Below are 19286 nucleotides of genomic sequence, written 5' to 3' on the forward strand. Positions count from 1 at the left end.
TATTTTTGCCAATGCAGTTTGTCTACATAGCACAAATAACTTCAGCAAACCTAAGGAATGCCATGACTGGGAATACTATCCCTCCCCATGTTATGTTCCTAATGGCACTTAAGGATTTCAAATTTTAAAATATATTTGCATACTGTGTGTACCTCTAAAAACAACTTCCCTGTGTATATAAAACAGCTTGTTTTGAAGGATCCTGGAATTTCTGCCTGCCCAAAATACCTCTGCTAGACCTCACATCACCTTGGTTGAAATTCCTTTCATTAGTAACCAGTCTGACTCCAAGTTATTAATTTGCTGAGTGACTTTCCACGTTACTTAAACTGCCTTAGACTCAATTTCCTCATTTGTAAATTGAAGGGGTTGGATGAACTCTACTTTCTCTGGTCTATTTTTCCATGTTCCCTCCATTTGCACCCAATGACATAGGTTGGTGTTTAGTGTTGTCTCAACTTATAAAGCAGGACAGATCATTTTAATTATACTACAACCCAAATGCCACTTGTAATCTTAGGGAAACAGAATTCTAAGTGACTGGGATTGTCCTTAAGCACTTTCTTATCACAGATTGTTCCTTCTTCAAATCTCTGATAACCTTTCCCCATAGTACTCAAAGAAGTTCTTCTTTCAGATCTTCTTCACCACCCTCTATGCTTCTACTAGGTGGGCTAAAAGCTATCAAGAGTTGATACAGAGATAGTCTCCATTTTATTGTCTCACTATTTTTTAAGTTCAGACAATATAAATACAGTCAGTTTTTCCTGCTTTTTCATATTATCTTGAACTGGGAGTCACACATCTGTTACTTAATTTTAGGGGAAGCAAGCCTAAGACTAACTTCTGTGCCCACCACTATAGGCCTTTTGGCCTTCATCTCAGAAATTCTCAGCTGGCTTTGTCTCCCTCAGTTTGTGTCTAGCAATCACAGTTGTGCAGTGAAGGAAATACAAGTACATGCACATGTACACAGAGTTCATTACAGTTTCTCCTAATATGAGTAAAATACCACCTATGGATGCATTTGGAAGAGGAGAGCATGAAAAGGAGACTGTCAACTTTTAACTGTAGAAGTGTAGATAAAAAGGAGTTCTATAAAGAGTAACCTCACAGGGTTATCTGATCATAAATTCCTAACGGGCAGGTCATGGTGGACAGTCATGCCCCAGGTATATAACTTCTTTAGTAAAAGGCTTATCTTTGCCTTAAACAAGTCCTGTTCATTGTTTCTTTGAGTCTACATTAATACATATTTGAAATGTTCCCTTTCAGACCCTTCCTTCTAAGGCAGACCACTCTCAAGAGAGCACATAATCTATTTTTTTTTTAAAAATTTAAAAGTTGATTTTAGAGAGGAAGGGAGAGGGAAAGAGAGAAAAACATTGATGTGAGCGATACACAGTTGCCTACCATCCGTTGTGACCAGGGATTGAACTCAAAACCTGGGCATGTGTCCTGATTGGAATTGAACCTATGACCTTTTGGTATATAGGATGATGAGAGAGCACACAATCTTAACTATTCTGTAATCAGATCTCCACCTGATTTTCTCCCATCTTCATGTAATATTCTTCCATTATTCCTAATGCTGAAAAACTGTTATTCTCTGGAGCATTTGAGATCTTGCTCCCCAGTATATGTTGTCATTTTGGCTCAAATAAACTCTTATAAAAAATTCTCTATAGGTTGGACATCTCTTATGCTGACAGAAACCTGAAAGTAGGTTCCACCTTATAGTTTGTTATATTTCCACTGGCATATAGGCATTTATTGAGTATCCACTATGTGTTATCCAGGGGGCTGGGTTCCAGGTGAGGGGTACACAAAGCTAAGTTCTGTGCTTATTGAATTCAGTTTCTAGCAATGGAGCTCCTTCGACTCCTGAAATACCTCATAATTCAAATAGCACCATTAAGTGTACAATCCAGGCAAAACTTGCCAAGTTTAATCTTGAATAGCACATGGTTCCCACCTGAAAGTGTAAATAGCCTCAGTTTTATTCACAACTTGGCTTTCATACAGATGCCTTAAGTTCCAGCTCAATGAAAGGTGAGCAAGCCTTGAGCATGCTCAGCAGTTCAAGCATGAGCTTAGGAAAGTAATGAAATGGACACCTTGACAAGGACTGTCGATTGAGAAAGTTTCATATCACTCTTCAAACTGAAGGTGATTGCAAAGAAAAGGGACAAGGCTACCCTCCCTCTTTCCTTCCCTCCCTCCCTTCCTCCCTCCCTCTCTCCCTCCTTCTCTCTCTCCCTCCTTCCCTTCCTTCTAAAGACTATAAATATTAGTGTAATCTGTTGGAGTTTCCAGAAGAATAAGTGTCCCCCTCCCAACTGTGCACTTTCTTTATTAATCCATATGAGACTGTAAAGTATGAAATACACCTTAGAGACAGCCCAAGAAATCACTCAACATTTCTCTACCTTGTGACTCACTTTTGCAAGTGATTCTTTAGAAGCAGACAATTCTGGGCTATTCTAAAATAAGGTATCATCCCCAATTCAGCAGCTATTCCCAACGGGACCTCAATGCTCTCTTTACAGCTATCAGTTGAGCACTTGTGCAAACTCATGCTGTCACTGCGTTACGTTTCTGCCAAATTTCTCCTGCCAGGAGCTGTTGAAGGTTTCACCAAACTTTCTTTAAGACATTGTGTTTTCCTTTGATGAGTGGTTTAATCTGATTTATTAAGGGAAATCATTTTTTTGAGAATAATTTAGCATTTTAACAGTAATCCTTTACTTGTCATCCTAAGTTGATTTTTAAATTGATGAATTTTACCTTTATTGTCATTTCCCTTTCATTGTTTCAATTTAATATTTATTTTAGGGACATAACTCTAATCTCTTCCATTTATTTGAAGATTGGGGTGTGTGTGTGTGTAGTTAAAGGGGGAGTTTCACAAAACATGGCGATAGACAGGAAAATGGTCCCAATAAGAGTAAAAATAGGAGAGAACCAAGATGGCGGCATAGGTTAATGCCGGAGCTTGCTGCCTCGAACAACCACTTCAAAAATACAACTAAAAGACGGAATGGACATCATCCAGAACCACAGGAAGGCTGGCTGAGTGGAAGTTCTACAACTAGGAGGAAAGTCTCAGACTCTGAGCTCCAGATACGGGCGAATCGCTGGGGACTCGGACCCAAACGGGAGAAGCGGGAGTGTCTGGCATCAGTTGGAAGGCAGCTTTCTCTCCGAGGTTTGCAGCGGTTCCTGGGGTTCTGAGAAGCAGAGCCTCTGGGAACGGGACTGAGGGCACCATAACCGCTCCCTCCGCCCGCCCTGTTGAGCCCGCCCCGCCCAAGCCCTGCGCAGAGCCATTTGCCAGATCGCCTCAGGCAAAGGCTAGATTAGCACCTCCCCAGAGGACAGAAGTTTTCCGCGGCAGACACAGCTGATTCACACAGCCAGTCGGCCTGGTGGTCAAATCCCTCTAGTATTAACTACAACAATCAAGGCTCAACTAGAACAAGACTGCGCACAAAGACCACTAGGGGGTGCACCAAGAAAGCATAAAAAATGCGGAGACAAAAAAACATGACAGAAATGGAGGATATAGAGCTAAAAAACGCAATTTTGAGGGCTTGCAATAAACTTTTGGAGAGCCTCACGAAAACTAATGAGACCCTCGATGCTATGATAAAGAAACAACTAGAAATTAAGCATACACGGTCGGAAATAAAGAATATTACACCCAATAGCAGACCAGAGGAGCGCAAGAATCAAGTCAAAGATTTGAAATGCGAAGAAGCAAAAAACACCCAACCGGAAAAGCAAAATGAAAAAAGAATCCGAAAATATGAAGATAGTGTAAGGAGCCTCTGGGACAGCTTCAAGCGTACCAACATCCGAATTATAGGGGTGCCAGAAGAAGAGAGAGAGCAAGATATTGAAAACCTATTTGAAGAAATAATGACAGAAAACTTCCCCTACCTGGTGAAAGAAATAGACTTCCAAGTCCAGGAAGCGCAGAGAACCCCAAACAAAAGGAATCCAAAGAGGACCACACCAAGACACATCATAATTAAAATGCCAAGAGCAAAAGACAAAGAGAGAATCTTAAAAGCAGCAAGAGAAAGAGACTCAATTACCTACAAGGGAATACCCATACGACTGTCAGCTGATTTCTCAACAGAAACTTTGCAGGCCAGAAGGGAGTGGCAAGAAATATTCAAAGTGATGAATAGCAAGAACCTACAACCAAGATTACTTTATCCAGCAAAGCTATCATTCAGAATTGAAGGTCAGATAAAGAGCTTCACAGATAAGGAAAAGCTAAAGGAGTTCATCACCACTAAACCAGTATTATATGAAATGCTGAAAGGTATCCTTTAAGAGGAGGAAGAAGAAAAAGGTAAAGATACAAATTGTGAACAACAAACATGCATCTATCAACAAGTGAATCTAAGAATCAAGTGAATAAATAATCTGATGTACAGAATGAACTGGTGATTATAATGAATCAGGGACATAGAAAGGGAATGGACTGACTATTCTTGGGGGGGAAAGGGAAATGGGAGATGCGGGAAGAGACTGGACAAAAATCGTGCACCTATGGATGAGGACAGTGGGTGGGGAGTGAGGGCAGAGGGTGGGGCGGGAACTGAGAGGAGGGGAGTTATGGGGGAAAAAAAGAGGAACAAATGTAATAAACTGAGCAATAAAGATTTAATTAAAAAAAAAAAAGAGTAAAAATGAATCATTTCAAAGCCCTTACTTAAAACTAAAAATTTTACTTTCTTTAGGAAACCTTCCCCAATTATATGAAACAGGGAGTTGGAAGAAAAGATAACCATAATGTTTCTAAAATTATTTTTGAGAGTTTTCTTATTTCATAACTTTTATGAGTTTTTTCTTATGATTTATAGATACAGTATATATTTTAAGAGCAATATATTAATTTTTTCATCATAGTGTTTAAGTTTTTGGAATTCAAACATACATTTTGATCCTTGAGTACAGAACCCTTAAACATAGAAAATAATTTATAATACCCCAAAAGCATATTATCTAAAAAAAGATAGAGCATATATGGATCTCTTTCAACAGAGAATGAGGAAGAGGTGCGAGTGACCATGGGGCCAGCTTAACACCACCTGCGATGTTTGTCTTATGCAGGTGACCCATTGTTGATTTGTAGATAATAGGAAAATAAACAAATAAATTTCCTGTGACATTCTCACTATTCCTATTAATTCCAATGGATATTTGTCACATTGATTTAGTTGTTTCAGTCCAGCCTAAGATATATAGTTGATATTTCCAGACAAAGAGCAACAACCTATATTTTCCCAGACTGTAGAAATGTTATAGTTTCAGAAAGAAAACACGTTCTTCCCAGTTTTGTCAGGATGAACAAACATTGATATGTACAGTATAGTGTAAAAGTTCAGTATAATGTACTTTTCACATGTAGTTCTAATTCATTTTAGGCATTGGAGCTCTCAGCTTCCTTTTAAATGTGGGTTATCTTTGTCTTTAGCACTATATAATAGTCCTCATTGTTTACTTCTATTGAGAGATTTTTGTGTCTCTGTCTTAACCTCATACTTGATATGAATTTTTTGATAGTTTAAATATGTTGTATTTTCAAAGCATCTTTCAGAATGGATTGGACATGGGAGGCACAAATTCTTGTTTGATTAATAATATAAAAATACTGATAATAGACTAAAGAGTATAGAAAAAGAGGAAAAGAAATGTGAATGTCAACTATCATGCCTTGTAAATTCATGGTATGTTCTGGGGATTGGAAAAAATTGATACTTATTGCCCTAGTGTTCCAAAATAATTGAAATACCTTCTACTAGTAAAAATGAATAATTTACTGTTCTCTCAGTAACTCAGACCTGATTTATTTGTTATAAAATGTCTTATAGCCAATTACACATGACTAGTTCATGTAAAAAGCAGTCAAATGTGATACAATTGTAATGGGAAGAGACAGATTTCTTTTTATTACTTGTGTTTACATATATTTAAAGAGTTGATATTAACTAAAATATAATTCAGCATTTGACTTTATTTTGAAAAATGAATAGTGTATAATTTAAGGGTTTTACATTAAAAGTTCATGTATTGTTTAGTAAATGTAGCACTTAAATTAAATTAGCTAAAAATTTATTTAAAAGACTTGACCCAGCCCTGGCTAGTTTTCTGAAGGGTCCCAGGTTTGATTCCAGTCAAAGGCACCTGCCCAGGTTGCAAGCTTGATCCTCAGTAGGGGGTGTGCAGGAGGCAGCTGAACAATGATTCTCTCTAATCATTGATGTTCCTATCTCTCTCTTCCTCTCCCTTCCTCTCCCTTCCTCTCTGAAATCAAGAAAAATATATTAAAAGCAAAAAAAAAGACTTGACCCAAATAAAAAAATAGGGGTGTTTATAAGTTGGATATTAATGCCAAAACGTGACATTTCAGCAGCAGTAATTTTTTGGAGTTAAAGCATTGGAATAGCCCCGTTAAAGAAATTTTGTAGCATCTCATCAAGAAACTATTATGAAAATTTCTTAAGGAACCGTCAAAACTTTCTTCTTTTTCTTTTCCAAATTTTCCACCAACGTCATTTTAAGAGGTTTATAATATTTTTATATTCAAAAGCTTAACTTCATTTAAGGGCTTTGCCAACATGATGTTCATTTCATAGACAAATTAATTCAAGCACAGACAAGTTATACATGTCTGAGTTTCTGCAGACAATTTTTGCCAGAACCAGCAATAGAACTGAAGTTTCCTATTTGCAAATGAGGTAACTATTTAGAACACTATGTACCATATATTTTGTGGGTAAAGATGGTCAAACTTCGTTTTACAAAGATGAGTTGGGTCACTTTTTTTCCCTTTTACAATATTGCCATCACCTTCTGCATAGAGATCATCTTTTTCTTCATTAACTTCAATTAAGTTTCCTAAAGTAATGTTCATTTTAGTAAAAATGTACAAAATATTTCAGGATTTTAAATATTTAGCAGTCTCTTGCCATAGAAAAAGGAGAACCTTTTTCAATTATAAGTTCACAGTGACAGCTATATCATTGAGATGACAAAGTGTAGGCCATTTTATAATTCATACTAGAGGCCTGATGCACAAAATTCGTGCAAGAGTAGGCCTTCCTTTCCCTGGCTGCTGGCACTGGCTTCTCTCTGGCACCCGGACTTCCCTTGCAGCCCCGGTTTCATCCTGTGGTTCTGGATGATGTCCGTTCCGTCTTTTAGTTGTATTTTTGAAGTGGTTGTTCGAGGCAGCAAACTCCGGCGTTAACCTATGCCGCCATCTTTGTTTTCCTACAGTTCACTTCTCTATTGAGAGATTTTTGTGTCTCTGTCTTAACCTCATACTTGATATGAATTTTTTGATAGTTTAAATATGTTGTATTTTCAAAGCATCTTTCAGAATGGATTGGACATGGGAGGCACAAATTCTTGTTTGATTAATAATATAAAAATACTGATAATAGACTAAAGAGTATAGAAAAAGAGGAAAAGAAATGTGAATGTCAACTATCATGCCTTGTAAATTCATGGTATGTTCTGGGGATTGGAAAAAATTGATACTTATTGCCCTAGTGTTCCAAAATAATTGAAATACCTTCTACTAGTAAAAATGAATAATTTACTGTTCTCTCAGTAACTCAGACCTGATTTATTTGTTATAAAATGTCTTATAGCCAATTACACATGACTAGTTCATGTAAAAAGCAGTCAAATGTGATACAATTGTAATGGGAAGAGACAGATTTCTTTTTATTACTTGTGTTTACATATATTTAAAGAGTTGATATTAACTAAAATATAATTCAGCATTTTACTTTATTTTGAAAAATGAATAGTGTATAATTTAAGGGTTTTACATTAAAAGTTCATGTATTGTTTAGTAAATGTAGCACTTAAATTAAATTAGCTAAAAATTTATTTAAAAGACTTGACCCAGCCCTGGCTAGTTTTCTGAAGGGTCCCAGGTTTGATTCCAGTCAAAGGCACCTGCCCAGGTTGCAAGCTTGATCCTCAGTAGGGGGTGTGCAGGAGGCAGCTGAACAATGATTCTCTCTAATCATTGATGTTCCTATCTCTCTCTTCCTCTCCCTTCCTCTCCCTTCCTCTCTGAAATCAAGAAAAATATATTAAAAGCAAAAAAAAAGACTTGACCCAAATAAAAAAATAGGGGTGTTTATAAGTTGGATATTAATGCCAAAATGTGACATTTCAGCAGCAGTAATTTTTTGGAGTTAAAGCATTGGAATAGCCCCGTTAAAGAAATTTTGTAGCATCTCATCAAGAAACTATTATGAAAATTTCTTAAGGAACCGTCAAAACTTTCTTCTTTTTCTTTTCCAAATTTTCCACCAACGTCATTTTAAGAGGTTTATAATATTTTTATATTCAAAAGCTTAACTTCATTTAAGGGCTTTGCCAACATGATGTTCATTTCATAGACAAATTAATTCAAGCACAGACAAGTTATACATGTCTGAGTTTCTGCAGACAATTTTTGCCAGAACCAGCAATAGAACTGAAGTTTCCTATTTGCAAATGAGGTAACTATTTAGAACACTATGTACCATATATTTTGTGGGTAAAGATGGTCAAACTTCGTTTTACAAAGATGAGTTGGGTCACTTTTTTTCCCTTTTACAATATTGCCATCACCTTCTGCATAGAGATCATCTTTTTCTTCATTAACTTCAATTAAGTTTCCTAAAGTAATGTTCATTTTAGTAAAAATGTACAAAATATTTCAGGATTTTAAATATTTAGCAGTCTCTTGCCATAGAAAAAGGAGAACCTTTTTCAATTATAAGTTCACAGTGACAGCTATATCATTGAGATGACAAAGTGTAGGCCATTTTATAATTCATACTAGAGGCCTGATGCACAAAATTCGTGCAAGAGTAGGCCTTCCTTTCCCTGGCTGCTGGCACTGGCTTCTCTCTGGCACCCGGACTTCCCTTGCAGCCCCGGTTTCATCCGGAAGGTTGTCCAGTCTAATTAGCATATTATGCTTTTATTATTATAGATGTGTATAGTGCTCTGATCCCTAGATACACCATTGGAGTAGAGTCTTATAGAAGCTACCAGAACATAATGAAACCTTGTATTTATAAAACAAGTGTTATAACATGTTTTCTTATACTTTATTTTACTTTTTAAAGTTATTTTTCTTACTATAATAAAATGCATGCACATTATAGAAAAATTAGAAAATATAGGCACATAAATAGATTTTTAAAAAATAAAAATAAAATAACATTACTCTGAGTTAAACACTGTGTCTCTCTTTTCCCCCAACCCCCTTAATTTCTTTGTATGTGTGTAGAGTATAGTTCCATGTAAGATATCTATATAAATATGTACATATCATATATATGGATGTATATATATGTATATATATACATATATAGATATGTACACATTTTACTTGCTTGTAACTTAATAATTACATTTTACACACAATTATGTACCAATAGCTATATTTTTTATTTTCACATTTTTAATACTTTATAATACTCTACTATGTAGGTATATTCTAATTTATTTAACTAGTTTCTATAATTGAACATCTGATTATTTCTAACATTTTGTTATTACAATCAGCACACTGGTAAACATCCTTTTACATATATCTTTTTGCACCTTCTTAATTATTTCCTGAAGCTAATTTTCCAGAAGAATAATTAGGCCAGGGGTCTGAGCATTTTTAAAGTCTGACTAATTACTGCCAAATTGTTCTCCAGAAAGTCTTATAATTTACACACTGACCAAATACATATGAGAAAGGCTCTTTTCCCTCACTAACAGAAATTAAACTATTAATTTTCATTGCCTCATTCTAATTCTTATAACTGTCAGGTAAATAGAACAGATTAGGAGAAATGCTAATGGCCACCCATCAAGAAAATAATAATAAGTGTTCTCACTTCCCATATCACATTTTTCTCTTATATCCCATACTTCTTGCCATCATGCTGTTGATAATGAGAATTCTAAGTGAACCGTCAGAAAAGAACCTTGAGCAGGAATTCTTGCATGCCGCAGCCTGACTCATGTCTGAGCTGCTGGCAATGCCCTGGCCTCCAGCCATTGGACTGTGGGTGGCACAATTCTCGTATTCTGAGAAAAAGGCAATGTTGTCACACTGCTTGTCCAGGCCAGGACTAAAGCCAATGGGAGAGGGAGGAGGAAAGAAAGTTGGAGGCAAAAAGACAGCCGAGAATGACCAAATTATAGACCTTGTAACATCATGTCCCTAAAACATTTTGATTCTTGTCCTGTACCATGAGTGAAATGGTTCAGGCTAGCCAGCCAATCTAAACTTTTTAAATTATTGAGTTTATTTTTATCATTTTTTTATTGCAAGTTGAAACAAATAGGATTCCTTTTTTGTTTTCATTTATATAAAACATTCAAGGATCCAAGTTCTCATAAATGAAACAAAAGAGGTGGTGAAGGGAAAATTTTCTTTTGGCTAGAAAAGCATATGAATGCTTTTTGGGGGGGCAGGGGGGTATTTTATGACTTTGTAATTTAACTCAACTATAAAGAAAATTGCAAAAAAAATAGTAATGAGTGTAATTTCGTAGGTGTTTGTAAAGGACTAAAAACTATTTACGTATAGAATTGTGTAAGGAAACTGTTATGCAAAAGTGCGAGGGGTATTGGTTAAGGGCTATTAAGTCAGGTAGGCCTGTGGGGTTAGTCAGATGAAGTAGTTACAGGCTCTGTCCTCAGAAGCAGCCCATGTTGTAGGGGCAAGGAGACTGCTCCAGGAAGCTTTCCTGACCACCAGTCTCGGTTCATTTGCTCTCCTCTGTGCTTCAGCATCACTGTTCTTTTCCCATAGTTCAACCTATTTCAGAAGTTGAAGCCATCTATTTACATGTCTGTCGTACCCACTAACTATGTGCGCCTTGAGGGCAGGAAGTGTGCGCTGCTGCTTACTGTGTCCTCCATCAGAGGCCATGTAGAAGAGACGTCATGGGAACTTCATAGACAGAATGAAATTTTACCATAGGAAACATCCTATTTTACCATTTGGAGGTAGGAATTATTTTTTTGATTCTCAAAAATATTGGACTATACTTTTCAAATTGATTAAAGTCCATTTATATAACATTTAAAAATTTCCCATTTTTATTAATTTTACAAACTTGGGCAAACCATTTAAAGTATGGCTTCAGTTACTCTCACCTGCAGAGGGAAGGTGTTAGAATAGGCCAACACTTCTCCATTGATGTTAGAGGGACCTATCCCAATGTTCATGAATGGGGTAGGATATACATCAGAATCTTCATTAAGATATTGGTGGTTTGAAAACTCATATTCAATATCATTATATAATTTTGCATTTGGAAAATGAAAAAGGTACAATTTCTGTAATCTTAAAATATGGATAAAAGAGTTCTGGAAAATGTTTTCCCCCAGGTTTCTGAAATTGGGGACCAACTCTTCTCATGGGTTATATAAGAATCTCTGAGATAAGTTTGGAGAGGGCATAATTTACATTCTTTTATGTTTTTCAATTAGTTAAATAAAGGAAAAAGACACTGCACTATCCCAAGAAGTTTCCATACCCTAGGATTCTATCATGGTTGACATAGAACTAGTTTGTCTTTGGGTATGTTGGAAAAGTTCAGTCACCTCTTTAAAAATGTATCTTATTTTGAAGAAAGGTAAAAACTATAGGTAGAGCACATTGATACTGGGTTCAGAAAGATAAAGAAGAAAAGAAAGCTAACCAGACAGAGTTATTAAAGTGTCGATATATAGAACTGTGTTTACTTCAGGTCTTGCCCACGTGATAAGGGCCCTGCTGATAGGTAAAACCTGGGCTACTTTTAGCCTCCATTTCATCTGTGTCTACCTCAGATATGCAGAACCAGAACCCATTTGTCCTGCCTTATGGTATTTTAAGCTCTGATTCTAAACTATTACATAGCTTTAGACTAAGTTAGGTCATTGTTAAATTTTGGGCATAGTCCAGAGCAACTTTTAAATTTGACTTTTAGACCTAAATCAAACATTGATCAGTTGCCTTCAACTGGGGATCGAACCTGCAACCTAGGTATGTGCTCTGACCGGGAATCAAACTGGCAACCTTTTTTAAAAATATATAATTTTTATTGATTTCAAAGAGAAAGAGAGAGAGAGAGAGAGAGAGAGAGAGAGAGAGAGAGAGAGAGAGAGAAAGACATCAATGATGAGAGAGAATCACTGATCAGCCATCTCCTGCATGCCCACACAGGGTATCGAGCCACACCCAGGCATGTGCCCTGACCAGGAATTGAACTGTGGCCTCCTGGTTCATAGGTTGATGCTCAACCAATGAGCCAAGCAGGCTGGGCTGAACTGGCAATCTTTTTTGTGCACGGGAGCCACTCCAGCCCGGTTAGACCTAAATCTTAAAGTAACTCTGTCAATTCAGATCCTTGGAAGAGCAGGTCAAGATAGGATTACATGGGCAGGGGATTTATTGGGGGAAACACCAGTGGAGGAAAAAAAGGAGGAGAGCCTTTTTAGACCATGAAGCAGGTCTGTAAAAGGAAAGAAAGAAGGGAGGATTGGGCTGGAAGAAGCCTCAGACCACATTGCAGTCCAAAGAAGTCTCAGCCAGGCCAATGGGGATCCCTGAGCTCCCTGAGCTCACATTTCCCACTAGAGATGTCCTGTCAGGCCGAAGTGGCCTGGGCCTGCTACCTGCCCCCTCACTGTGCTCTGTCATTGTCTGGGAGCAGCCAGTGGGAAGTGTTGCCTGACATGCATGCTGCAGTGAGTCCAAAGGTGTGGCAGTCTGAGGCTGTCAGTCAGCTGTGTTCCCTGAAGCAGGTCCTCTGGAAGGGAGAGGTGAAAGGGCATGGTCACCAAAGTACCTTAATGTGTGACCTTACCTTTCAGGATCCTCAGCAGAACTTTTCAGAGGTTATTGGCATTCTTCCCTCTGCTCTCCACTCCCAGTGCCAGCCCTGCTCATGGCTATTTATTCCATTCCTAGACTCTCAATTCCCACAGAGCAAGGGAAGCTATATCTCCTTAGGCTCACTTTTATTCATTTTTATTTCCTACCCAGTAAACCATTCCTTTTTTTAAATCCTAATTTCACAGACATCTCAGTGCTGAAATTCTCAGCACTGTGTTAAATACAGAGGACACAAGATAAGTAAGACACCTCAATGGGCTCATGCCCTAGAGAGTGTGTGCATATTAGCAGAAATTTTAATAAGGTGATAAATAGAAGAATAGACAAGACATAGAAGGGGACTGTCATGACCAGCTTGGGCAAAGTCTAAGCAGAAATTTCAAGGACAAATACAATTTACTGAGACAGAAAAGGCAGTCAGAGGCAAGTCTAGGCAGAGGCCACAAACGATGAGGAATGGACTATAAGACATGGGGTGTTACTGGAGGATAAAGGGGGAAGACTTATGAGGTAGGCAGGATCCGGTTTATGCCTGGGAACTTGTACTCGATTGTGTTAACCATAGCTGCATGTACATTTTACATATGTGGCAGAGGATCTGGGCAAGGCTAGAGAACAGCAGGAGCCATTGCCTATTGAATATCAATTTCTATCCATTCACTGATGTGTCTGCTAGAGGACCGGCATCAGGGGGTGGGGGTGAGGTGGGGGGAGATGCCAGAGTTATACTCAAGACTGGGGTCTCATCCCAGGTACATGGCTTACCATAATTACACGGCCAGGCATGTAACTCTAGAAATGCAAGTTTCTGTTATTTATAAACTAGAAATAAACATACTTGCCCTCCCCCCATTGAACTGTTGTGAGGATCAAATGAATTGAGACAGGACTTTCCGAAGACACTTTGGGAACTTTCGACACCGTAAAAATTAAGAGGCTGTTATTACGTACCGCTCAGGAAATAACAGGCCCCTGGGAAAACCCGCAGTGTGTGGTTTTGAAGAAGTTGCTCAGCCTTCAAGGGAGAAAATGCCTGTCTCAACACTGGCCAAGAGGAACACCTCTGGGAAATTACAACACGAGGTAAAGCGAATGGGGCTTTCTGTTTTGCTTTTGGAGATCACAATTTCTTAACTGTCATTCTCACTGTTTACCCTTCCTCACCGTGGGTGGTTCTAAAGTGAGAGGAAGTTGGATCATGGAGTATCAATAAGGCAAAGGGGATAGTTAAAATGTACTTGATGTAACAAATAGAAACTGAACAACTTTAGGGAAAGGTAGTAGGCTAGACATCGGTTATGTAAACGGGCATATGTGTAGGGATGGGAAATAAATTCAGCTTTATCAGAAACCTTTTGACTGTCCAGAGCAATATGAGATCCCCATTCTCTCACACTCCCAGGGAGAAATAGTAGCATGTCATCAGATAAATAAAACTTGCCCTAATGCTTATCTTTAGGAAAATTTAAAAAAATTTCTTCCCTCATTAGCTCTTATTGATGCACTGCTTCATTCTCAGTGATAAAACCACCTAGAACAGTGGTTCTCAACCTTCCTAATGCCGCGACCCCTTAATACAGTTCCTCATGTTGTGGTGACCCCCAACCATAAAATTATTTTCATTGCTACTTCATAACTGTAATTTTCCTACTGTTATGAATTGTAATGTAAATATCTGATATGCAGGATGTATTTTCATTGTTCGCGACCCACAGGCTGAGAACCGCTGACCTAGAATATCATCAATATACTCAATGTTGGTGAGACCCAGAGGCCAGGCCTTTTACATATATTATCAATACATACATATAAATTATGGAAAAATCTCCATGTTAAACAATCCCATTACAGAGCCTATTCCTGAAATAGCATTGATTTCCTAAGAGAGTTGTCTATTCTATGAAGAAACTTTTTTTTTTAAATAGAGAAATCAGTAGGAATATTGGCATATGAGTTGAGACAATTGGTTGAGTCATATAAAAGACTTGCTGGCAAAAATATTAATTATATTTTCTTGAGTACTCATGGGATAGGTTGATCTTTTCCATCTTAAAAACACAAAAAATGGTGGGAACTTTTAAAGCTTATACTCTAACCTATGAGAGACATTTTAGAAAAGAAGCCATCTCAAAAAAACAACACAAAAAACGGTGGGAACTTTTAAAACTTATACTCTAACCTATGAGAGACATTTTAGAAAAGAAGTCCCCACAGAGGGGTGGCACTTCGTCTCTGACTGAATTTTAGAGGATGGCAAACTAAAAGCGACATTTCCTCAAAACCCATGGAGTTTAACTTTGAAGAGCATCCTGGGCTCTGTCATGCAAAGGCAAATATTAGTTTTCTATTGCTGTGTAACAAATCACACAGAGTTAATGGCTTAAAATAACATCATTTATTGGCTTCCAGTTTCTGCAGATTAGAAGTATGGTCATAGGGTAGCTGGATCCTCTGCTCAGGTTGAAATCACAAGGCTGAAATCAAGATGTTGACCAGGACTACACTTTGATCAGCGTTCTCTTTCAAGCTCATTGTTGGCAGAACTCAATTGCCTGCGGTTGTAGGACTGAGGTCCCTGCTTTGTTGCAGGGGCCATTCACAGCTCCTAGATGCTTCTTGTCATTCTCTGCCACATGGCGCTCTCCACAACATGGTGGTTTGTTCTTTCAAGGCCACCAGGGGAGTGTCTCTGGCTTTGAATTTCTGACTTCTTTTAAGGGTTCACTGGATTAGGTCAGGCACACCCAGGGTAATCTTACTTTTGATTAATCCAGTCAACCAACTGAAGATATTAATTACATTTGCAAAATCCCTTTTGGCCATATAATAGGACATAACATAAAAGTGATGCCCCATCACATTTACAAGTACTGCCCTCACTCAAGGAGAGGGTACTGTACAAGACAAATACATCAGAGGGCAGGGATCTTGGGGACCAGCTAGGAATGCCCACTACCCTGTGCCATTTGGAGGTAGGAGTAACCAAGATGAGGTAATGGTTACATGCAGGGAGACTGTACCTTTCTGCAAGCACAGCGGCACTGATGGTGCTTCCAGGGCAGCATTAGTAGAGTTTTCACTTGTTTCCTAATGACACGTGTGCCGAGCAGTGAGGTATTTTTACTAGAATAACTGATGTGGGTGAGCTTTTTTTTTTAGCATTTAAGATTGGTTCTTTGGTCCTTTGTAATAAATTCCTCTCTGCCTAAACCAGCTATAGTGAATACTTTCCTCTGCAACATAACATGCCTTGATTGATACAGCAGGATCATAAATGACCTCTTTTTATATCTCCATTAAGTGTATAATTCTACATTGTCTTTATGGATTCATAGAACTTTAGAGCAGGAAAGATACTTTCACTTCTAGAACTTCTTCAAACCATACTCTATACCAGTGATGGCAGACCTTTTGAACTCGGCGTGTCAGCATTTTGAAAAACCCTAACTTAACTCTGGTGCCGTGTCACATATAGAAATTTTTTGATATTTGCAACCATAGTAAAACAAAGATGTATATTTTTGGTATTTATTTTATATATTTAAATGCCACTTAACAAAGAAAAATCAACCAAAAAAATGAGTTCACGTGTCACCTCTGACACGCGTGTCATAGGTTCGCCATCACTGCTCTATACATCACTTGTAATAGAGTCCAGGATATGAGAGTAGGGTTTTTTGGGGGGGAAAAAAGGGGAGAAGTGTTCAATAGTCCTGCCAGTTTGGGACTCACTACACATTCTTGTCGTTTATAATACTCATTAGCATATCAAAGATGGAGAGATCCTACAGGGGGGAAAAACAGACAAACTAGACTTTTCTTAATCCAAGCAAGGGTTCCTAAATCAAGGCCCAGAAAGGTTAAAAAAGTTACCAAAGTCTACTAGCAGGCTAGTGATAAAGCAAAGGCTTAAAATTAAATAACTAGGTTTTCTGGCTCCAGAAAGGTTAAGCTTATGCCTAACTCCCTGCATCTGCCTGAGAAGTAAGTTTCAATGAATGCAAACACAACATCATGAGGAAGTAAAAGATCTTTATATAGACAGTTCTGGCAAAAGTATTAATAATGGCTCCATGGGACCTGTCATCTCTCTTTGAGAAGCTTGGAATCCCAGCTATGTCCACCCACACACCACTCAGCAGGAGGCGAGTGCTCAGAGAGCGGACCCCAGGCGGATGTTTCCTGCCTCTGGGTTATTAACACAATAGCCGTTCCTGGGAGCCACCGCAAGGGCTCCCAGACCACAGCAGAGAGGAGCTGTAAAATTAGGCTCCAGAACATTTTGGTAATTGTAGCACGGTTATCTTCCATGCAGCCATTTCGGGTTTAGGGCTTGATAGAAAATGAATCCTTTTAAAACGAGCCCCAAATTAACATGGTAAAAAAATGCATTAAGGTCACCACAAAAGGCAACAGGGATCACGTGCATAATAGAAACCCGGTTTCTGGATCAGAACGCTTGCAAGCACAGGCCTCTTCTGCATTCCACAATGTAAATCACATCGCACACATCTGACCAAGGGAGGAGAGGTTCCAGGAGGCGCATATTTTCAGCATGAAAACAAGGAGCCATTAGTGTTACAAGCACAGCTTACGGTCAGCTGGCTGGCCTGACGCACCTTGGCATTTATTATTCCCCTAGGCCACCTGGTTGCATCTTGCAGAGGCCAGGGGTGGATATGGACATGCTGAAGCAGTTTCAGAACCTGATTTCCCCCTTCACTGTTCTTGGAAGGAACTAAGACCAAATAAAGAACCTAGTCTCCACCACACTTTTATTATTGGGAAATGATTTCCCCTTCAGGGCAGAGAGGGAGAATTACAAGTTAGACTTGCATTCTCTCCCAGCACTTCCCGCCACCCCCCTCCCATTTCCCTCCCCCCCTCCCCGCTTTTCCTTCCTTTTTGTAGCAGCTGCATTTCTAAAAGGACTGGTGCACTGGTTAAAAACAAAACCCAAACCCCCACAAACTATCCTCATAGGAATGTTTTGTAGCCACTCAAACCCTTAAAAGAAAAGAAATGGTAAACAAACCAGCCATTACATTTAGTCATAAAGGGACTCAAACCACAACATAAACCCACCACAATTCTATGGGCAAAGTTTCCACATTCGGGCATATTCTCTGGGGTTTGTGGTATTCCCCAGAGTTGTGGCTGAGGCAGGACTGTGGCAGTATGTTGTGAAAGGCGCCAGGGGTGTGTGTGTGTGTGTGTGTGTGTGTGGAGGGTGTGACTGCATTTATTGTGCTTGAGGAGTCAGGAAAAGGTAGCAGGAGTTTGGGTAATGGCAAAGGCAGTTTTATTCATTCTTACATGCCTGTGTTCCATACACATTCTCTGGCCTTTTAGGTTCAGCAGTTGAGTTCCCACCTGATACTTTCAAAGGAAAGCTATTATACCAGTAGAAGCTGGTTGTGTGGATACCCTTGAGGACAACAAAAGAGATCTTGTTTCTTTTAAAAACCAGCAAAGCAAGCATTCAAGGAATGGGATGTATTTCAGCTTTTAACTATGGTTTTGGGACATGCTTAAGAAAGAGCAAAATAATTGGCAAAGTAGTTTTCAAGCCCAAAATGTTAGTACATTTGTTACTCAAGAAGTAAAATTAGGTTTTATTTTTTAAAAATATATTTTTATTGATTTCAGAGAGGAAGGGAGAGGGAGAGAGAGAAACATCAATGATGAGAGAGAATCATTGATCAGCTGCCTCCTGCATGCCCCCCACTGGGGACCAAGCCCACAACCTGGGTGTGTGACTTGATTGGGAATCAAACTGTGACCTCTTGGTTCATAGGTCAACACTCAACCACTGAGCCATGCCAGCTGGGCTAAAATTAGGTTTTAAATAATATTTTCCTTTGTCATTAGTCCTTAAAACTGAACTGAAAGTATATTTAGCCCATAATTGATGTGATGCTATGAATATTTTAAGCAGAAAGATTCATAATACAATCAACTCCTTGTTTTGTTAGACTATAATGCAATCAGGACAGAGTTATCCTCTAAGAGAGAACACACATACTGAATGCAGAAAGATATATAGACGCTGATATTTCTATTCTAGCAATGGGACAAAATGTTTATATCCAGAAAACTTTGAAAGTGCAAGTCGCTTGTATTTTTTTCTCCTATTTCTTAATGTTTATTTATTTATTTATTTGAGATTTTTAAAGTCTTATTTATTTATTTTTAATTTAAATTCTTTACTGTTTAAAGTATTACATATGTCTCCTTTTACCCCCATTGACCTCTCCCTGGCCGCTCCTATCCTCTGGCACATGCCCTCACGCCCCTACTGTTTGTGTCCATTGGTTATGCTTATATGCAGGCATACAAGTCCTTTGGTTGATCTCTTACCCCACCCTTC

This window comes from Myotis brandtii, unplaced genomic scaffold (genome assembly GCF_000412655.1).
Source record: "Myotis brandtii unplaced genomic scaffold, ASM41265v1 scaffold8, whole genome shotgun sequence".
Lineage (NCBI taxonomy): Eukaryota > Metazoa > Chordata > Mammalia > Chiroptera > Vespertilionidae > Myotis > Myotis brandtii.